The 14,441-nt window shown below is 33.1% G+C and overlaps 1 long non-coding RNA gene across 1 annotated transcript; it reads left to right on the top strand.

The window, feature by feature from the left end:
- Positions 1-1,466: 1,466 nt before the first annotated feature.
- On the top strand, positions 1,467-13,923 carry LOC123532827 (uncharacterized). The gene is made up of 5 exons (XR_008369425.1): positions 1,467-1,555; positions 5,666-5,848; positions 6,616-6,769; positions 7,901-8,028; positions 9,675-13,923. It is a non-coding gene; the product is annotated as an uncharacterized LOC123532827 (long non-coding RNA).
- Positions 13,924-14,441: the final 518 nt, after the last annotated feature.

Raw genomic sequence — 14,441 nt, 5'->3', positions numbered from 1 at the left:
ACATTTCTCATCCGATCTTCACCAAATTTGAAAAAAATGTGTTTGCCAATAAGTGCTCAGCCAAGTTCGATAACTAGCCAAATTGGCCTAGGCACTTTGGAATTATGGCCTACCAAAAAAACGCTCAGACTTCTTGCACATTTTTTTACCTCAAAAGGACCCCTATACTACTTTTAAAGGTAGTATAGGGGTCCTTCTGAGGTCAAAAAAAGCGCATGCGCATGTGCTCTAAGTAAACAGTATATAAAGACTGACTTACTATTAAGATGATTAGGCAGTTGTGGGAGACAAGCGCTTTTCTCAAAAGCAGCTCTAGTCTTCCTTATTTTTTTAGTACTAGTGCATCAATGCAGTCCTAAATCTGTGTAAGAGTGACTTCAAGTGTTAGTGTTTAGTGTCAGTATTACTGATTTACCGACTTTCGCTTTATTCAGATGTTTATACCGATTCTGATCCAGCTACGCCGTGTAAAGGGTTAGACAGTAATTGAAGATAGATAGATGAGCTGAACATCTTTTTGATTTTATACCGTGCAGAAAACATTTTGCTTACACTGGTTTGATTGTTCTTAATTTCAGATCAGTACATGTATTTGGATCGGATGTCACTTTAAGGGGACGCACAGGTCTGTTTTCAGAAATTCATGGCAAAATAGCAAGAGGCGTATTCTGAAGAAAATATTTGTGGGTTGTTGAAATATTTATTCCTAAATGAATAAAACACTTATGTACTCCATTAATATTCGGTAGGTTTTGGATAAAGATGCAGTACCATAAATATAATAGCAAAACAGAAGGCATTACGAAAGTACGTAAGAACATACAATATTAAGCTTTTTTGGGGGAAAACAAGGCAGTGTTACAATACCACTATTACAAAAAATGTTGTACTGTTCTGTTTTTCTCTTTAAATTAATAGGTTTGCTTAAACACTGTAAAATTTTACATCTCGTCATCTTAGCATGGAACGGGCGCCATTTTTCTCATTGATAAAAAGGTAAACAAAATAATTCAAGGTGGGATTACCATTTCCGTGGTATAACATGATATATAATGATATGCATACTGTGGTACAGGTATCTGAGAAGCTGCTTTAGTCTGGTGGGAGTAATGAGTGATGCCGATTACTTGAAATCGGTCTTGAAATTTTGGTCATATTTCCATTATTTACATTGTTTTTGATTTTCCCACGATTTCTGGGCGATTCACTTGAAAAAAAATTACTACGCGAAAAGAACGGTAACTGTAACCAACTGTAACCGTACGAAGGGAGACAACATAGGTGGCAGCACATGCATATTTTTTTTAAAAATGATCGTTTTTTTCATATTTGTATAAAATAAATAATTGAATTTAGTAACTTGTCTTATGTTATGTGTATTTTTTTTATCATTATGAAAGTTTAAAAAAAAAAACGCGTAATCGGAACTATTTTAATAATCGAATTCATTTCCGCTATCAGTTGTGAGGCACTTCCTGTTTATTTTCGAAGAAGTGGAACGAGACAAAACGATTTAATATATTGACATTATTGTGCGAAATGTACATAGATCAGAGTAAGTATCTTGGCTTATACAACATTTAACTTGTTTACTACATTTTCTGACTGATATTCTGTTGGATTGTATTATCATAAAAGGTAAGTTTTGATGATCTTTTATTTACAACTGGGTTGACCCTGATTTTTTACGTGAATGACAGCAGTCCCGTGCAACACATGGAATGAAATATATGAAAAGTATGGTGTAATGTTAGAAGGATATTTTTCAATTATATGCAGCTTAGCATTATTCTTAGTGTTTTGGATTTGCTATTCACCTTGACATTCCTTTGTGAAGTACAGTATATATATACTAGTAATAGTTACATTTTATGACATAAACAAAATGGGTAAGTGCAAATATAGAGATCCCATGAAGACTAGAAGACCGTTTGGTAATCCAGGAGGAAAAAATTCCAGGAAATATAAAAGGTGTCAAAAAGCAGCAATGCTCAAAATTGAAGACAGAGTATCATTTCATATTAAGGATAAGACTTCATATCCACCTTATCAGTTAGTGAGAAAACAGACCTTGTCATCAGGAGCCCTATGTACTAAATTTATTGTAAGGAGGATCCCTGTACACAAGGAAAGGAGCTCAAAGCTATTAAGACTAGGACAGACTTCCCTTAAATTCAAATATCACAGCAACAGTAAGACAATCTCTGGAAACAGAATTCTGAACTTGGAATTATTACAGTCGCATATTGTTGAAATAAGTACCCACTGTTGTCTTTGTGCCAGAGCACAAGAAATTGTTCTTTCGGGTAAGGATCCAGTTGTCTTAAAATCAAAAGTTTGTAGAAATGGATTATTTAGCATAATATTAGCACAATGCCAAGGGTGTCATAAACAGTTTCAGCTACAGACAAGTTCGAAGGTAAATAATTTATATGACATAAATGTGAGAGCAGTCTGGGGTTCAGTGACATCAGGTGGCGGTGCAACTGATTTGAATGAATCACTTGCAGCAATGGATGTCCCGCAAATGTCTGAAGGTATGTTTACGACCTTAGAAGAAAAAATAGGTTCATGGTGGGAAGATTGCCTTAAAGATGAAATGGCTAAGGCTGCAGCTGAGGAACGCCGCCTTGCTGTGGAGCGTGGCGACTTTCATGAAGGAGTGCCAGCTATTACTGTTGTATGTGATGGCGGTTGGAGTAAGAGGACACATAAACATTCTTATAATGCTTTTGGTGGGGTAGGTGTTATATTTGGTGCAGCTACCCAAAAACTGTTGTACATGGGAGTAAGGAATAAACAGTGTGTGATTTGTAATAAAGCCGAAAGTGAAAACAAAACTCCTAAATTGCACAATGTTATAAGAACTGGAATGAAGCTCCCAAGCAATGGAAGCTGATATAATTTTGTGTGGTTTTCTTGAAGCCGAATCAAGTCATGGATTGAGGTACACCAGAATTATTGCTGATGGGGACAGCTCTGTGTATGCACAGCTTCAAGAAAATGTACCAGTTTGGGGCCGTGACATTGTTAAAATGGAATGTGCTAACTATACATGCAAATGTGTACGAGGCAATTTAGAAAAACTTGTAAGTGAGAAACCACACTACAAAGGAAAAGGCAAGTTGTCTAAAGTTAACAGAATAAGGCTTAGCACTGCAGTCAGATGTGCAATTAAAATGCGAAGTGCAACAAAAAATGCACGACAGTTAAGGAAAGATATCTTAAACTCTGTCTATCATATATTAGGCTTCCACAAATTGTGCAGTGATTTCTGTCAAAAGCGGCCAGAAAAAGACAGTAGTACAGATGCAAATATTATTGACGATGATACTTTTGAAAGTACCTTTGATGATATCTTTGAAGAACAATACAAATACTGGCAAATACAAATGTACCATCGGAGGCAGAAATGGAAGAATCAAGAAGAGCCATTTCCAATTCAAACAGTTTAATGGAATTGAAAGAAATGATTGCAGATGTCCAAGTGATTTTGAACCGCGTGGCAGATAAATCTGAACGCTTGATTGGCAATTTCACGACAAATCTTGTAGAAAGTTGGATGGCAATTAGATTTAAGTTTGATGGAGGGAAGGTTATAAACAGATGTGGACGTGGTTCGTGGAATACTCGTTGCTACGGTGGAGCACTGAGAAAAAATCTTGGCATTGCATGGTCACCATTGACTTTTCAAACTGTAACTCGTACTCCGGCCGGTGTTTATTTTCATCAAGGGGCAAGGAAACAGGCACAGAAAAGAACAGCTTCTATGAAGTACAAATCTAAGCCAGATAGTAAAAACATCAGACGGAAACGTAAATTACACAGTTTGAAAGAAAGCTGCTCTAAGAAGGCTAAATTTCACTATGGTAGTCAGCTTAATGATGCACCGGACGTTCCTGCTGATAAGTTATCTGGTATATGCCAGAGATTCTATGAAACGCGAGTCCACAAGAATGAAACAGAAATTGCGGATATACAGAAAAACACAGTTGACCAAAGTGCAAGCCAGTTATGGAAAAAGGAAAGACATATCCGCCTTACTAGTTCAAACTTTGGTAAAGTGATGAAAAGAAGAACAAGCAATGTTTCTGACAATATAGTGAAAAATATGTTGTACACTCAATTTAGAGGGAACATGTTTACAATACGAGGATTAGAGCAGGAAGCTAACACAATTATCGAGTACAAAAACCAAAAGAAACATGTATCTGTTGAAAAAGTAGGCCTTCAGATTTGCTCTTCTCTTCCTTTTCTAGCTGCATCAACAGATGGTCTCATAACAGATGAAGGTGAAAGTGGACTTCTTGAAATAAAAAACTTTCTTCAAACAAACAAATATTTATTGAAAGAAGCTGTTAAAAAAGTGCCAAACTTCTGTCTAGAGCTGTGTGAAAATAAACTGCAACTAAAACAAAAGCATGAAATTTACTATCAGATTCAAGGTCAGCTTAACATTTATGGAAAAGAATGGTGTGATTTTGTGATAAGAAGAACGAACCCATATGACATACATATTGAACGTATATACAGAAATAAGTTGCTGTGGAGTACTGAGATGGTCCCAAAGCTGAAAGCATTTTATTATAAGTTCTTACTACCAGAGTTAGCTTTACCAAGATATGGTACTTACACAGGGATAAGACATCCCAAATCACCCTGGGTATGTATCTATTACCGGTAAACAGAAATGATTTCTCTTCTTATATTTCATATTTGATTTCTGCATGACTTTGATTTTTTAAATAATATTTACTAAATAAATTAGGCCTTTGTACTGTTTATTGTGGGATGTAACAATGATTAAAAGTTTGGACCATGTCTATGAATCAAACCACTTAATGTCTATGAATTAAAACACTTAACTAAGGACATAATACCCAGTGACTGTGATAAATTCTTCACTATGCTGAACACAGTCGGTTGTGTTTTTGTGACCAGTGTAGATCTTGATCACTTTGCACATCTGTGCAGTCTGATCATGATCTGCATGGTTTGTTATTCATTCAGTATCTGCTTTGCTCTTAATCCCTTTTATAAGTTAATGGCAATGTCCATATTGGAAAATGAACAACTTCGACAAGTTCATTATAGAAATTAGCATTATAAGGGTTAACTGTCCAGTCATGTATGACAGGTAAATACATGATGAACGACATTAGGCATTCTTTATTTTTCTTGTTACATTAATGCCATATATAGTCTGTTTATCATGATAAAAATTATCATGAACTGTATTAACTTTATTTTTCAATCCAGAATTTTTCCCTCATAATCATAGTACTTGCAACCAAAGCAACTATAATTCTTGTTTGATTCACGTCATTCTTTGTATAACTGCTGGAACATTTTTTTTCCATTAATACTTTTCATGAAAAAAAAAATTATTATAGTGAAACTTAAAAAAAAATATGGCATACATTTATTTCTGATTAACGGTTGTACACAATTTCTGCCTAAATTTCTTGTTGCAAGAACACTGGTAATCTCGGTGGAATTTCTACCTGCAACATATATACGAAAATCAGAAGTACAATGCTATACCAAAATAAACACTGTGATTGCCTTTATTGCATAAAATGGATCTTATATTCTATATTACATTTAGCATGCATAATGTAAATACAATAAATTAAAATTATATTTATTTTTTTACTTATTTCAGTTTGAAGAAGTGGCGGCAGTTACATATCCAAAGAAACCTTGTCAGCAAAGAAAACCTACATGTAAAACACAAAGCAGAAGAAAAAGCAATCAGTGTGAACAGCCTGTGGTTGTAACATCACAAATTGTTCAACATGGTACCAACAAAACTGTATTACAGGAGCCTTCAACTTCCAATGAAAATGTGAGTATCAAATATATTTCATATGTATTTATATAAATTCATACTAAATGTATACAACTTTGGAATATTTTTGAAAAGAGTAGATGCCCACGGGCAACATGTCAATCCCGCCAGCTGTCAAAAGGACTAGAACTTGCACATGACACGCTGTCTGATTGAGGCAAACATTTATGCCAAATAAAAAATGATTGCACGAGTTACAATATAAGTTCTTTATAGTAACAACAAAGTATATATTTAAACAAAAGTCCTCAGAAATTCTTACCACTACAGATAGGTGAAAATACACCTCAAAATTGGACGTAACATGCAGTGTTCTACAGATAAGTGGTATTGATTTTTCCATACGAGAAATTACCTAAGTGTTTAATCTATCTTATTCATGACTTTATTAATTATAATTAATGTTGAAATAAGCTATTTTCTTGTTGACTTATGAGCTGCACCATGAGAAAACCAACATAGTGGCTTTGCGACCATCATGGATCCAGACCAGCATGCGCATCCATGCAGTCTGGTGAAAATCCATGCTGTTTCTTCACAGTTTCTCTAATTGCAATAGGCTTTGAAAGCGAACAACATGAATCCTGACCAGACTGTGCACATGCATAGGCTGGTCTGGATGCATACTGGTCACAAAGCCACTATATGTTCGTTTTCTCATGGCACGGCTTTAAATCAAACATTTCTCAGTGGGTATTTTTAATGAAAAAAGAAGGAAAAGTAATTTATGATGTTTAATAAATACCGATGCTTTTAATTTACAGGTGTCACTTTCCCAAAGTACATCTGGAAGGTCTAGACGGTCCAGACATGTCAAATTGGTTGGTAGAAAAATTCTTCATGAATGGTGCGTTTGTGACAAAAAGAAAAAGGGAAAAAATAAATGGTTCTCTGGAATTGTCTTAGATGTTCTCAAAGGTATTGAAGGAATGATCACTACTTTAAAATTTATTTTAATTTTTTGCCTTGACTTTTCGAATAAAAAATACAGCTATTGCACTTGTCCCAACATAGGCGTTGCCGTTGGCTAAATTTTTTAAAAAACCTATTGACTTGATACTTTAAATACTTATTTATAATCAAAATCTACAGCAGGAGAAACAATCCCTATAACTTTGAATTTTTTTACAGAGTTATGGCCATTTTTTACTTTTTTTTATAAATTGAAATATCTCTGTTATTATAAAAGGTTTTGACTTGAAACTTGAAATAGTTATTTACTATCAAAGTTTACCCCAGGACATACATGTATAATACCCAATACTTTGATTTTAATTTTTACAGAATTATGTCCATTTTTAACATATATTTTTTTTAATGGAAAAATAATAATTCAGACTCAAGCACAGAAAAGTCAAGCGCTTTGTGATACGGACACCTTGTTTTATATTAATAATTTAGTGAACATAATTGCCTAAGCAGTTCAAAGTAGTACAGTTTCAAAGATTATGTCTATTTACTTAAAATGAATTAAGGCAGTGATTATTTAATATTATCTTTTGTTTCAAAAGAATAATAATGGTATTTTTAATTGCCACTACATTGGCACATTTTTCAATTAAACTTGTCATTTTCACCAAATCATTTGAATTTTTGCCCTTGCTGTAATGAAATTACAGCAAACGATTAATCTTAATAACGGACAGACAGTTTTTGGTTTAGGTAAGGTAAGTTGGTAAATGCTGTAATATTTTGTTTCCATTTACATGGACAAAAGCTTGCTTTCTACATTGAACCATATGATATTTAATTATATAGTACCACTGTTTACCAGGTTCTGCAAATTACTGTTTAAAAATCAATGGCAACATACTTATGTCGATAGATACTTTGCCTTGAAAAATTTTATGGAACTTATCAAGAACTGGGCGAATGTATTAAATGGAAAATCACATATAACATTTTCTGAAAGGTCAACTATTTTCATAGTACACTTCAGGGTTATTGCTATAATGTGCATATATATATCCATTTGCAACAATGGTAGTTATAAATTTTTGTATACCTGTATTGTAACAGAATGCATTAATTAGCAATTTTATATAACAGGAAAAGATGGTGACCCCAAAGCAGTATATGAAGTACTGTATGAAGGAGAGGATGCTGCAAATAAAGTAGATCACTTACATGATGACTTCATAAAAGGCTCCTTAAAATTCAACGACATTTGAGGACAGGTAAAAGTTTATTTTATCAGCAAAAACATGAATATTGCCCTAAGATGAAAAAGACATTAATAAAACTATTTAATTTGCTGTATGTCAAAGCCTTGCAATTAAATTTATATACCTATATTTTTTCATACAATGTAGAATTGGATTAAACCCTAAGTTTTCATAAGGTGATAAAAATCTGTGAAAGTCCTGTAAATAAGAAAGATAGACTTGTGTCTTTGTTTTTAGCTCATGTGAACAATGCTCAGGTGAGTTTTTGTGTCCAGCATACATTATCTGTCTGTCTGTCTGTGTGTCTGGCTGTCAACATTCAGCTTGTGTATGTGATACAGGCTGTATTTTTGAAGTGATCTTCATGTAAATTGGTCAGAATGATTGCCTTCATGAAATTTAGGCCAAGTTTGAAAATAGGTCATAAGCGTTCAAACACTAGGTATAATCAAAGAAAAAGCATGTGTATGCAATAGGGACTGCAATTTACACCAAATCTTATGAAATTTAATCAGAATGTTTGTATGAAATTAAGGTTGAGTTTGAATATGAGTCATCTATGGTCAAAAAGTAGGTCATCCTGTGAAATTAAAGAAAAAATTTGCGTACGCAATAAAGGCTGCATTTTAACACAAGATATTCATACGATTTATTCACAATGACTGCCTTGATTGAATCTACGCCAAGTTGAAATATGGGTCATCTAGGAAACATGTTTACACTGTTTTTATGTTTTTCTCAGGTGAGAGACTTAGGGCCATCTTGCCACTCTTGTTTTTTTGCTATAGTGCTTTAAGAATGCAACCATATCAGATTTTCAAAGTATGACTTTATTGAAGAAAAAACACAATATTTCTTACTTTTTCATGTATAGAAATATATAAAACTGTAAGCCATTGCAGATGAAATTTTTTTTTTCATATCATGAAGTAACATAAATGTGTCCATTCCTTGCTTATATACTTCCCTATGAATGATATATGTTATATTTCAAACCATTTTTAATACTATTATTTCACTGACAAATTATTCTAAATTTCATGATTATATTTTATCTTTAGAATCATTATTTCTGATTTATATAACATGCACAGGCACATGAAATGACACTATAGGAAACAATTGTTTGAGTCAGTGTTTCAAACAGTTTTCCCTCACTTCTATTGATGTAGAGTGTTGCAGGGTTTGTAATGTTTCGTTATTTTACACAGACCTCCTACTGGAATTTTTTCTGCCCAGTTGGTCATCGTCTAAAGCATGTTCGCTCTGTAAATTGAACAATTCTCACCGGATATTCACCAAACTTGCTGACAATTTCTGTGAGCATAATACCTCACACATGTATGGTAACCAGCCAAATCGCCACAGGCACTCATATATTATAGTCCTTGAAATAATTGGAAAACTGTTGTTTGGTATTGTCCACTATAAAAGTTGAACAGTTTTAATCCGATCTTCATGAAAATTGCTGGCAATGTTTACGGGATAATATCTCGTCAAAGTAGGATAACTACCCAAATTGCACTAGGCACTTTTGGATTATGCCCCTTGAATTAGGCCAAGTTAAATGACAGGCTTATTTTATCACAGTCTTGCACTCTTGTTTAAGGCATATTACTTTCTGTACAGTAGTAGTTAATGTATGATTTTTTTTCCAGAACTGATGCATTTAGGCCTAACAGACATGTCACAGTGGAGATGCATAGGTTTCTGCTATAACACCCTCAACTGTGTATAAAGGAAATGAGTGTATTTTACATGAACAATGAAGTGTAAGGAATGAAATTAGAATGATGTATCTGTTACTGTTGTAATGCTATTACAGCAAAGTTTCTTCCTGGAAACAAGTGATATGGATCAGAGTAATTAATTTTAGAAAGATGAAGGAAATTATGTTACAGAAGCTATGCTTGGGATCCATGTGAAAGGTGTAAAGGAAAGTGCTACACTTTATATGTTCTGTTATAATGGTGATGAATGTAGTGTATATTTGATTTATGCCATTGTGTGAAATCTCACGAGAATATATTCAATTGTGCCTGCATGATTCTACATGTATGATTCAACACTTTGAAAGAGTTATTTGGAACCAATGTAAAGCAGGAGGAAAATAGAAAACTTTGTTTCATTCATTTTCGTCATGTGAAGCAACACCAATGACTTTGTATGTATGCATTAATAGTTGTGTTTATAAAGAATCTTACTGACATTATAGTGAGTAAACATACTAAAATTGTGTCTTAAAACATTTAGTGTGTAAGACATATTGACAGGGTTTGTTTTACTGCATATTGTATATAAGCTGTATAAAGGATTCTATAAATATCTAAATAGGACTTGAGGGATTAATTTAATATCAATCAAATATTTTATTCCACAATATGCAATATATATAAAATATTTCTATATAGATAAGGACATTGTTTAGTATATATTTTTACAGAAATTGTGAACTGCTCTTGTACATAATTATGATATATATTGTACAGTTATAGCATTGTACTTCCTTGAGAGTATTCAGTTGTTACATGAATCACAACTGTTGTACCCAAATCTATGTATAAGCACATGTAGATGTAAGTTTGAAATTTACTTGTTACATAGACATTTATGTTTAATTCTCTTTCTGATAACTTGAGACCAGTATTTCATGAAATATCACTTGTTTTTACTTAGAATTTCATGTTAAAGATTTGGGCCACCAGTACTTTCACTATATAAGTTATAACTAGAACATTTTATTCCAAATTTAAATAGTTGCACCACATCACCAAAATAATTTTCAGCTCGACTTTTTGAAGAAAAAGTACAGCTATTGCAATTGCTGTGGTGTCGGCATTGGCATCATCGTTTCTTAAATTTTTTTATAAAGTCTGATATCTATGGTACTGTGAAAGATATTGAAATAAATAGTTCTTTACTATAAAAGTCTACACCAAGAGAAACAATCCCCATAAGTGTGATTTGAATATTCATGGAGTTATGGCCCTTTTTGACTGAGAATTTTTGGTTGAAGTTTTTGATAAAGTCACATATCTCTGTTACTATCAAAGCTATTGACTTTAAACTTGAAATAGTTATTTACTATCAAAGTCTACAGCAGGAAAAGGAAACCCCATAACTCTGATTTGAATTTTGACGGAGAAATGTCCCTGTTTAACTTAGATTTTTTGCTTAAAGTTTTATAAAATTTTTACTGGCAAAGGTATAATTTAGAGTAAAGCACTGAGAAAAGTCGAGCAAGCTATCTTACGGACAACTCTTGTTGAGTTTTGCACCCCTTTTTAGTAATAATTTCAGATTTATGTTTCTGAATGTTCACTATATCTTTGTTATTACTTAATGCATTTTATAAAATATGTACATATTTCATCCACATTATTGTCCTAATCACATGCCAAAAGGTACTACAGTCTGATAAATGTTTTGTTTTTTTGCTATTGAAGTAAGTCACCATTTTACTGAGAATGTCACTTTAATTTGTATAGATTTTCTAACACATATTTTTTATTTACTAAACTGATTTAAATAAAACTTTAAATGCTTGTTCCACATCTTTACCCAAATCAGATGGCACAAGGTTCACATTGCAGGCACAAATGACTTATGCCCCTTTTTATATGCCCAAGGACATATATAATGTTATACCACCGTAGTCTGTATAAACTTCCATCTCTCTGTCTTTCTGTTAGCAAGTTGTGTCCACTCTGTAAGTCATGAACTGCTCATAAACAATGTAATGTTGAATATTTCCAAAGTTAAAAAAATTGTTCAAGCAGTATACTGTATCCGATGAGAGACTTACACAAAATTCAAACACAAACTGTGAATATTATATTTTTGTAATGTCCGTTATGTTAAAACATTTAATAGCACAGAATTGTAACTCCAACATTGAAAATAATGTTGACATATGTAAACCTACCAACATTTCTTCCGCACTATGTAATCTAAACAGTAAAGGCAAAATGGAGAACCTTTACTGCATGTATCTCAGTATTTTTGGAAAGATATCTCATTTTTAATCCGCCAAGAGTGGTGGGGGGTTATAGGAATGGTCTCCGTCCGTCCGTCGTTCTGTCTGTTCGTAACACTTCGCTAACACCACTGTTCGCTCCATATGTCCTAAACCCCTTGAAGGATTTTCATGAAACTTGGGTGAAATGATCACCTCATCAAGACGATGTGCAGAACTCATGATTCAGCCTTTTCACCTCAAGGTCAAGGTCAGAACTTGGGGGTCAACGGTTCGAGCCTTCCATTTTGTGTCCACTCTGTATTTTCCTCAAAATTGGGTCAAATGGTCACCTCATCATGAACTCATGAGTCAGCCATGTCAACTCAAGGTAAAGGTCATAACTCACGGTCAAAGGTTAGAGCTATGTATCTTCTAAACCCCTTAAAGGATTCTCAAGAAACTTTAGTCAAATGATCGCCTCATCAGGACGATAATTATGCAGAATTCATGAGTCAGCCATGTCTGTTCTAGTTCAAGGTCACAGGTAAAGGTCAAAGGTTTAGCCTTTTACTATCCATAAGAGTGGATTTAGCTGTCTGTCCCACTGCCTTTTTAAAGATATCTTTCTGCCCCCCTTTTGTTTCAGGGTAGAATTAATCTGAACAGCAATAACTCACTAATTAACTAATTTTTGTTTTTTTGAATAAGTCTAAAAATTGAAAACTTACAAGATATCAAAAGCTGTATGAGGACAGCAACGCTAAACTATTCAACAGCCTTGTCAAGTGAATGAATAAATAAGTCAAAAGGGGCATAATTTTTTTAATTTGCAAAACAGGGGTTATAGAACCTGCACTGTATCAGCTTATGACAGCGCACAATCATGTGAAGCTTCAATCCATTCCCATTGGTGGATACTGACATAGCAGCTTACTTACAAAAATTAACCAAAAAGTGGAAAAGGGACATAATTTTTTAAGAAAAATAACAGTTACGTGTCCTGCTAAGTGTCCGAACATGTCAGTGTTTGAAGTTTAAATCCATTTTCATTACTGAGTACTGACATACCAGCTTACATACAAAAACATTAACACTTTGTAGTTTTCTCTCAGTTTTATTAATGTTTGGCTTTAAGGCGTTTATGAAATGATTTAAATTGTAGTATTGTGAGACGCCATGATGTAGAGAATTTCTTAGAATTTTGTCATTTTGATATAGGCCTAAGACCAAAACCTTAATTAAACTGACTGAAAACTACAGTCTTAAAAAATTTGCTTCCCCTTACGGTAATAACTGTGTTACAAAACCTTTACCCAAAAATTTATAACTTGAAAAAGGGCCATAATTTGGTAAAAATGGAAAACAGAGTTATGGAACCTGTGCAATGTAACTCAATATATCACATTGAATATGTGTGTGAAGTTTCAATCCATTCTCTTAAGTGTTTTCTTATATACTAACTTACATAAAAAAATTAACCAAATTTAGACACCAGTGGTGAGTCAAATAGCTGTACTATTCTTTGAAAAGTCAAAATAAAAAGGAATATAATGGGGAAAAAGGGTCTAGTTGGGCTTAAAAGTATGCCCTCGGAAAAATGTAAGTCAAAGTAGCTTTATTGTGGGAATTGAATATTATTCGAAAGGAGGTACACTATTACCTTGGTCATACCTTTAAATGGTCCACATTACAAGCCTTATCATATGATATAAGGAATTATTACACGTTTTATACTTAGTGACTGTTTTATACACTTTTTATTGTTTTTTACTTATTAATAATACATTTGACACATGCTTAAAGTATTGTCGAATATTTCATCCAAATTGTTGTCATTAAACACTCCATTGAAACCTCCAGCTTTCTCACATGTGCCGAGTTTCGTTGTCAAGTTTGTAGATAGTGTAGTTTGCTCACTTGTATGACAGCTTTCATTTTTAAATTGCAATGGCATAAACATCAAAGAAACTTTAGATAATTATTTAGTTCATTAATAATGTGCTGTACAACTACTGTTTACTTGCCTGTTGAATAAACAATATTTGTGATAACTACTTTATACAAATTCTTTCTGTTTCCATTTATCTCTTTTCTGAATTAAGGGGAAATTACTCTTTAATTTTGGAACATGGCTTTTCTTGCCCACCATACCTTTTTGTATGCACTACTTTGTAAACAAACAAAGTACTGTGTTTTACCTCACAGAATGCAAATTTATAATGATGAAAGTGAAGTCATATGAATTTTGTTATATAAATTAGTATCTGTAGGATATTGGTGGATATTTTGGCAAGGTATAGAAGACATTTTTAAAAAAAAAATATTAGTAATTGTTGACTTTGAATGTACACAAGAAGTCACATGTATATCAACAATAACTTCTTTATTTCAACTTTTTTTTCTTTATTTAACTTATCATTACTTTCAGATACTAATAATAGTTGAAACTGTATACATTCTGCTTAGT

The sequence above is a fragment of the Mercenaria mercenaria genome, chromosome 2 (assembly GCF_021730395.1).
Source record: "Mercenaria mercenaria strain notata chromosome 2, MADL_Memer_1, whole genome shotgun sequence".
Lineage (NCBI taxonomy): Eukaryota > Metazoa > Mollusca > Bivalvia > Venerida > Veneridae > Mercenaria > Mercenaria mercenaria.
The sequence above is the reverse complement of the archived record's forward strand: the minus strand, read 5'-3'. Positions and strand labels throughout refer to the sequence as shown.